Source organism: Mustela putorius, unplaced genomic scaffold (genome assembly GCF_011764305.1).
Source record: "Mustela putorius furo isolate JIRA1106 unplaced genomic scaffold, ASM1176430v1.1 tig00000127_pilon_pilon_pilon, whole genome shotgun sequence".
Taxonomy (NCBI): domain Eukaryota; kingdom Metazoa; phylum Chordata; class Mammalia; order Carnivora; family Mustelidae; genus Mustela; species Mustela putorius.
The window spans coordinates 13,691,661-13,700,558 of record NW_025421288.1 but is presented as its reverse complement, the minus strand read 5'-3'; positions in this window follow the sequence as shown (position 1 = coordinate 13,700,558).

Below are 8,898 nucleotides of genomic sequence, written 5' to 3'. Positions count from 1 at the left end.
CCGGTGTTTCTGGGGAAACGTGTGTTTGTCAGGAGGGTGATCACGACGCAGCACCTTGGCGTTCAGTGCTTGATGACATACCTGTCCCCCGGGACGGATTTTAATCTTCCACCTGCTCCCGCCATGCACTCACTCACCACTTTGTCGATGCCGGAAGATTCCAGAAGGCTCTCGCCTGGTCCCTGCCTTCAGACAACGGGGCCCCTGATGGGAAATGAGTTTCTCTCTTTTAGTGACAGGCCTGAAGGTGTGAAGTCGGAAGGGCCTTCCGGGTCCTGAAATCAAGACCCAGAGAAGAGCCCCGCGTGGGTCCGAAGGAGGTGCCCTTCCAGCCCAAGGCCCAGCAGGGCAGCGTGGCCTCCTCGGGCGACATCTCCAGGGCTTTCCGCAGGAGTCTTCTGCTGCTGATCTCCCAGGGCCAGGCCTAGAGAGACTCCCAGCGCCGGCTTCTGGGTTTGGCCAGGGTCAGTCCCTGTAATAGCCTCCCTCCTGGGACCTGGTCTCTCCACCGCGGTAGGCCGCGGCGTGGGAAACGGCAGGGGTGGCCACAGGGTGCGCTCTGATGAGACCCCCACCACCCTGGGTTCTGGTCCCTGCGGGAGGCGGGAGGGGCACCCAGGGAAGCAAGGGTTCTGCGCTCCACAGCCTTGGCATGTGCAGGGGGAGCGTCTACTCCCCACAGCCGTGTCCACGGCCGCGTGCTCAGTAGGAATCCCACCTGCAAAGCTCACCCCTCGCACAGTCGCCGGACGGCCTTGCTTCTCACGGGGACTAACTCACGCAGTGGCCTGTCCTTCTGGGGGGCTCAGGGCCTGGGTCGGCTAGACCCCACCAGGCTGCTGATCGGCTACAGCCTCTGAGACTCTGGAGGTCTCTACAAGCCCATGGCGGGCTGGCCTCACCGAGGGCAGAAGCTGCTCAAGGGGCCGGTGGTGGGGGCCTGGGCAGTGCCTCAGTGGCCAGCCATGCGCAGTCTGGAACCTGGACCTCTGTCCTGGCCGCAGGACGACCCTTGTTGGTATACGTGGGATTCATTCATGTCTCCACCAAGTCGCTACGGCGTCCTGCCTCCTGTTGGGTCTCATTACTACGCGTGGGAGCCAAGGCACACTCAACCTGCCCTCCTGGAGGTTCAAGTCCGATGGGCAGCCTGACATTGACCCAGAGGCACCCACACTGGCAGCACTGGGCGTCTGGGACTCGCAGCGGCAGGCCGGTCCCTGGTACCAGGAGGCCGAATGGGCCTCTGTCGGGGCGGCCGCGGGCAACCCCTGCAGCAGATCCCGGGCAGCTCGGATCTGAGGACGCGGGCGAGCACGCTGCCCACCAGGGCGAGGCCCGTTTGCTTTCGGGGTGGAGCTTGGCTTGGAGAGGTCAGACTGGAGGTGCGCGGAGGAAGCCGGGGTGACAGGCCAGTGTGGGTGGGTGCGAGGGCGTGGCCGGGTGTGCGCGAGGGCGTGGCCGTGAGGGTGCGGGGGCGTGGCCGGGTGTGCGGTGGCTGAGCCTGGGGCCCCTTCCGCCCCGGACCCGCCCATCACGGTAGGTGCCGCTGGTTCTGGTGCCCGGCCCAGAGCCGCCCCCGCCTGGCCTGCGGCTCCCTGCGCCCCGGCTGCGCGGACTTTGCTCTGCGGGCTTCTCAAGGGTCTTGTCTGCGTGGATCTGGGCGCGGGGGAAGCCGCTGCCTCCCCACCGCCAGGCTGGCGGCCACCTCTTGGCCGTCCCCGGACTGTCACTGCCGGGGTTTATCTGGGGAGCGGCCCGGCCCTCGCTCCTCCGCACCGCTTCGCAGTAAAGATCTTTTATTGTCTGAGACATTCTGGGGAGGGAGGCCTGCGGCCCCCGGTGCGGGGTCAGGGCCACGATTCGCACCTGCTGCAGACACAGAGCCTCCCTCCGTGTTGAGCCGAGGGGAGGGGACGGAGCGCTGGCCCTGGGCGAGGGGAGGCCGAGCTCCACACAGGACAGTCCCTTGCCTCGGGCTTCCTGCGGGCTTCCTGGGGGCGGGGGCTGTCCCGGGGTAGCGAGGCTCAGTGGGGCCGCAGGGCAGTGATTTGGGCCCCCAGGGGGCCACATGGTGACAACAGAAGTCACTTTGGCCATTGGCATCTAGTGGGTGGGGTTCCACTTATCTTGCGGTGCACACGACAGGCTTGTTCTGCAGAGAGTGCTCTCGCCCCAGGTGTCAGTAGTGCTGTGGGGTGGATGCCTTCCGGTGGGGAGGGGGAGCCCTGCCCAGACTCAGGGGTTGGGGTAATGCTGAGACTCCTGTGGTCCTGGGGACTCTGGCACTTACCCTGGCTCCTTAGGGCTGAGAGCACTGGGCCACTATTATTCTGTCTTTAATAAAGATTTGCTGTGTACACTGGGCTGTGCTTTAAGTATAGCACGTGCAAAGGCCCTGAGGAGCGATCCTCCCAATGCGTTAAAACCAATGTGCTGAGCTGAGAAGCTAGAAGACAGAAAGTCCCCCCAGGGCTTCAGGATCAGGCCCAGCTTGGGAGCAGGTGACTCTGTGAGGCACCCTGGTCCCTCCTTGGGCCCCCTGTGTCCCCAGACCACGTTCATCAGCTTCCTCACTGTACCGTCTCTGGGGGAAGAATGCTGACAGCAGCCAGGCCACCCACGTGGGGTTTCAATGAGTGAAGTGGCAAATCCCAGGATTGCTGTCCCGGTGACCGGGGACAGGATACCCCCCCATTCCTGCACGGTGGGTAGAAATGCTGCCCGGATGGCTGGGCTAGCAAGTCTTGGACTCCCCCCAGCGCCCTGGTCATGGCCGTCCTGCGGGCTCTCCCAGGGCTGAGTGACCCATTCCGAGTACGCAGGACAGGGAGGGGGCAGCCCAAGGGGACAGCTGCAGCCGCCCTCCCCGCCCAGGATCCTGCTGCCGGGCAGATCCTGGTCAGGACGGCCACGCCTGCCGCACCCTTCGGAGGCCCCCAGAAGGGCGGACACCCCGGGGAGCCTGGCTGGCAGGATGGGACGCTCGTTCTTTGCAAATACGTCCACTTTGCTGCAAAGCTCCTCTGTTGGTCTTCAAACTTGGCGGATCAACTTCCCGGCAGAGATAATATCCTAGCAACCTCTTGGGTAAGCCAGACACACGCGGCTGGAGTTGCAAAGTTGTTTACATTGAGTTTTATGGCATTTGAGAGAACTTGGCTATTTTGAAGCTGGTAGGATGGTTGTTCAGAATTTCCAAAAGCCAATCCCGGGGCAGAGGGGCCTAAAAACAGATGGGCTGACTTTTCAGGAACGTGAACTCTAAACGTCCAGCGCACCCCTGGGCATTGGGAGGTCGCCGGGCTGGGCGAATCCCCATCTTCTCCGCGGAACCACGTGTCCGCAGAGAGGGCACGGCCCTGGCCCCCGCTTTGCCTCCCGCAGCTGCTCCCTTGCTGGGAAACGGGGGCGGAGGGGGTGGGGGCAGGGGGCCCGGCGCCTGGGGGAAAAAAGAATCACGAGTGAAGGATGCCGAGAACTTTCGGGATAGGACATAGGAGGCGCTCGGTATTTGTTGGAAGAAAAATGGAGTTCCACGACCTTTTAATCATGATGACAATTGCAGTGTTGTCGTGATTGCTCCTTTCCTGTTATTACCGTTTCAGAGAGATCTGGGGATAACGCAAGAGGGAAAAAAGAAAAAATGTAAGTTTCTGGAAGCAGAGTCTCCAGGTCACGTGGCCACTTCCCGGCCGATGGGCCCTGTGGAGGCGGACGGATCGTCTGAGCGGCCATGGTGAGTGTGTCCGAAAAGTCCCCGGTGCTGCGTGGTCCACCGTTTGAATTTTTGACAGGCGAAGACACGTGGATTTCTTCTGCCATTCTCCGCTTTCGTTCGCGGTGAACATTTCCACGTGTGAAGGACTGATTTCGGTTCCTCCTCCACGAAGCCCACGGTTTGCCAGTGTGCCCGTCGGACAGGTGGCCTCCCGTCGGTTCTTATTAGTGCTGCGTGCCGGACCGTCGTCGTGCTGTGTGTCCCGTCTGGGAATGCGGCAGTCACGTGGCTGCTACCGGGTCCCATGCTGTGATGAGCCGGGATGGGCATCTGATGACCAGCTCGAGGCCTTTTCTGCCTGACACGGCAGACCGGCCACATTTGAGATGGTCCCCGAGCAACTCTGACATATCCAGGATGTCCACAGACCCCACAGGGATGTGCAGTATCCGCTACAAAGGAACTAGTGTAGTTTCAAGGCTCAGTAGATTGGGGGTTGTTTCATTAATGAGAAACCTATCCTAGATCGACTAGGACACATTTTTATTGATTTATAAATGCTGTTTATTCCTTAAGGAAACTAGCTTTTCGTCTAGCATAATGAATGACACATCTTTTAGTTATTTTCTTTTGACGTTGTCGCACTTGCCATGAAAAGAGTCAACTGTAGAGTCAGCTGACTCTCTCTCATGGATTTTTTTCCATATAAAAGAAGGCCTTGCCTCCTCCAATGATTTTTTTTTTTTTTCAGATATTCCCTGTTTTCTTTCTCCTCTCCTTTTCTTTCCTGGCTTCTTAAAGAGTAAATTAAAATACCACAACATTCACCCTTTAATATATTAAATATATATGAGATACATACACATGATAATATATGGGTATATTCACAACATTGTACAAAGTAACCACCATCGAATTTTAGAGTATTTTCATCAGCCCAAAGGGAAACTTGGCCCCAATTAGTAGTCATTCCTTGTTCCTACCGTACTCCCCAGCCTCAGACACCTGCTGATCTACTCTCTAGCTCCGCAGATTTGTGACTTCATAGAAATTCTGGATCAAATGGAATCAGACGATCTGTGGCCTCGCCACCGGCTCCCCTCACTCAGCGTGATTATACTAAATTTGATCCGCACGGTAGCACAGATCTAGCCTCCCTCCCTTCGAATGGCTGGATGATACCCTGTTCTACCTGCTGATGGACGCTTGGCTCCTTCCTGGTTTGGGGCCGTTATAAACAGCGCTGTCGGGAACTTGCCCGCAGAAATCTCCCATAGACGTGTCTCGTTTCTCCTGGGTGTCGGAAGCGCTGGGTCATACGGTGACTCTACGTTTGGCATTTGGAGGAACCGCCAAAGCATTTTCCAAGGCAGCTGCTCCCTTTTGCCTCCCTCACCAGCAACAGATGAGGGTTTCCAGCTTCTCTCGGTTCTCACCTACGCTGGTTTCTGTCTGTTTTTTCTAATCTGAGCAACTCTCGAGCGTGTGTATTGTTTTTCCCTGGCATTTTGATTAGCGTTTCTCAAACGACCCATGATATCAAGGTCTTTTCATCCACTTACAACCACGGGTACATCTTTGCCCATTTCTAAACTGGAGTTTTGTCTGTGATTGTTGAGTTGTAAGCGTTCTTTATATATTCTGGAAACAACTTCCTTATCACGTACCTGTTTCAGAAATCTCTTTCTCCCATTCCCTGTTGTGTGTCCATTTCCTTGATGGCAATGTTTGCAACACAAATAATTTTTGTTTTGATGAAGTCTGGTTTACCTAATTTTTTTTCTTTTCTTACTTTTGCTGTTGTATCCAAGAAGTGTTGCCTAACCCAAGATCACAAGCATCCAGTCCTATATTTTCTTTTAGGCATTTCATAATTTTATTTTATCATTTTTATTTTATTTTATTTTATTTTATTTTTTTTAGTAGTCTCCACTCCCAGTGTAGAGCCCAACACCAGCTTGAACTCACGACCCTGAGGTGAGACCAGGGTCGGCTTCACCGACTGAACCACCCAGAGTCTGATAATGTTGGCTCTGACATCTAGGGCTATGATCCATGTGTAGTGGGTTTTTCTGTATGATGTGAGGAAGGGATCCAACTGAATTATTTTGCATCTGGATATCCAGTTGTCCCAGCATCGTTTATTGAAAAGATGATTCTTTCCCCATTGAGTGATCTTTGGTGCACTTGTCAAAAACCAGGCGGCTGTAACAGTGAGGGTTTACTCCGGACCCTCTGTTCTGTTCCATCGATCCCCAGGTCTTTCTCATGCCGGGGCCACATTATCTTATTACAGTGGCTTTGCAGCAAGTTGGAAATCAGGAAGTTGAGAGTCGTCCATGTTTTCCTTTTGAAGATTCTTGGGCTATTCTGTACGAATTGTAGGATCAGTTTGTTAATTCCTGCAGAAAAACAAAAAGAACCAACAAAACCAAAAAACCAAAAAGCAGCTTGGATTTTGATAGGGATTGCGTTGAATCTGTGGGTATTTAGGGGAATATCTCCATCTTAATAATGTTAAATCATCCAATTCATGAACAGAGAATGTTCCACCAGTTATTTAAGTTTTTTAATTTCTTACATTCCCACAATGTTTGGCAGCATTCAGTTTACAATAAGTCTTACACTCCTTCTGTTAAATTTCTTCCTAAATATTTCTTCCTCTTGCTGTTATAATGGGGCTGTTTTCCTAATGTGATGTATAGAGTTTCATTTCTGGTATGTAGGAACACAATTGATTTTTTTTTTTTTTTGTATATTGTTCTTGTTTCTTGCCACACGGATGAACTAGATTATGGGTTCAAATAGTTTTGTTTTGTTTTTGTGTGTGTGGATTCCCGTCTGTTTTCTGTATATGAGAACATAACACCGATGAATAGAGAGAGTCACTTCTTCTCTTACAACCGGGATGCATGATACTCCTTTTCTTTGCCTAATTGCTCTGGCCAGAACCGCCAGTAAAATGTTGAATCAAAGCGCAGAGAGCAGATAGCTTTGTCTTGTTCCTGATCCCAAGGGTAAACCATCCTGTCTTTTATCAAGTCAATGTTAGATTTGAATTTCTCATAGTTGCCGTAACAAGATGGAGGGAGTTCCCTTCTGTTCCTAGTTTGTTGAATGGTCTCATCATGAAAGAGCATTACATTTTGTTAAATGCTGTTTCTACACCTACCCAGTCCCACTTGCAGTGTTTATCTTCCGTTCTATCAATATGCGACGTTACACTGATTGATGATCCTAGGTCAGACCAGCCTGGCATTCCTGGGACACATGTCATGTGGTCATTGCATACAATCTTTTTATACGTTGCTGGACTTGTCTTGCCAATGTTTCTTGGAGCATCTCTGTACCGACATTCGTAAAGATTCATAGTGTTTGCTAACGATTTCAGGATTTTTGCACTAATATTCTTAAGACAGATTGGTCTTTGGTTTTTGAAATTTTGCTCTATCTTTATAAAATTCAATGTCAGTGTCACACCACCTTTTTCTAAATTGAAAATTTCTACTTTTTCCATACCCTGGAACCGTTAAGATGACATTGGAGGGGGCGCCTCGGGGGCTCAGTGGGTTAAAGCCGCTGCCTTCAGCTCAGGTCATGGTCCTGGGGTCCTGGGATTGAGTCCTGCATCGGACTCTCTGCTCAGCAGGGAGCCTGCTTCCCCCGCTCTCCGTGCCTGCCTCTCTGCCTGCTTGTGATCTCTGTCTGTCAAATAAAGAAATGAAATCTTTAAAATAAAATAAAATAAAATGGCACTGAAATGACTTGTTCCCTAAAATCGTGTTCAAATTCCTTGTGAAGTCACATGGTGTGGTGCTATTTGGGAATGGAATAGAACTATCTATTTAGGAACCTCATTATTGTCATTATTATTGGTAATTGGGTCATTTTCTTTTTTCTGTGTCTTCTGGGGTCACGATCCATAATTTACGTTTTCTTGGAATTTGTCTCATCCCAGTTTGCATTCTTGCCTGCGTGGAGGCGATCGAATCGTCCGCGGGGCTTCCGCTCGTTGTCTCTGCTGATAGTTCTCTGTCTGGAGTTTCTTATCTGTAGGTGTGCGCCTGTGTGTTCCCTTTTTCCCCTGTGTGCGCCTTACCTGCCCTTTTCCCTGCGGAGTCCTGTTGGCTGCACTGTTCTTGGAGTTGCCCGTGACCCTTCCTGCCAGTCGGCGCCCCCTCTCCCCTTCCGTAGGTTCAGCCGCGCACGGCAGCCCGAAGGCTCTCTGCCCCGCTCCGGCCGTGCCCTTTGATGATCTCTTCGAGGCCAACCTTGTCTTTGCATCTGGCTCTTGACCCAAACAAGCCCTGAGGGTTTCCCGGCTGCCGCATGAGGACGGACCAGAAGGGGCAAGAAAGGAGTTGTGGGGGGGTCTGCGAGGGAGTGTGCCCTGGGCGTGGGTCCAGGACTTGGGGTCAGACCGTGCAGCTCACACGTCACCGTTTACTGCTCCGCACTCCTGCGAGGGTCACAGGACTCAGGAAAGGCTCAAAACCGAAGACAGTTGAGCTGGTTGTTCAGTCCCTCAGCATCAGCTCCAGCCGCGGTCAGGTCACCTCCAGCCGCGGTCAGGTCACCTCCAGCCGCCGTCAGGTCAGCTCCAGCCGCGGTCAGGTCAGCTCCAGCCGCGGTCAGGTCAGTTCCAGCCGCGGTCAGGTCACCTCCAGCCGCGGTCAGGTCAGCTCCAGACGCGGTCTGGTCAGCTCCAGCCGCGGTCAGGTCACCTCCAGCCGCGGTCAGGTCACCTCCAGCCGCGGTCAGGTCAGCTCCAGCCGCGGTCAGGTCAGCTCCAGCCGCGGTCAGGTCACCTCCAGCCGCGGTCAGGTCACCTCCAGCCGCGGTCAGGTCACCTCCAGCCGCGGTCAGGTCAGCTCCAGCTGCGGTCAGGTCAGCTCCAGCCGCGGTCAGGTCAGCTCCAGCCACGGTCAGGTCTCCACGAGCAGAGAAAGAGACGGTTCTAGAGACGGTTCTAAAGGCACCGAGAAGGACAAGGGTATGCAGCTCGGCAGGACACGCCCCCAGCTGGCCTCGCTCCTGGCCCTGCATGCAGAGGCTGGGGACAACGGTCACCGGTGCTGGATGCAGCCAGCGGGTCCAGCCGGCGCTGCAGAGTCCCGGACAAGGGGCCGGGACCCAGGCTGCTGACCTTCGGAGGGGGGATGGCCAGGAACCCCCCT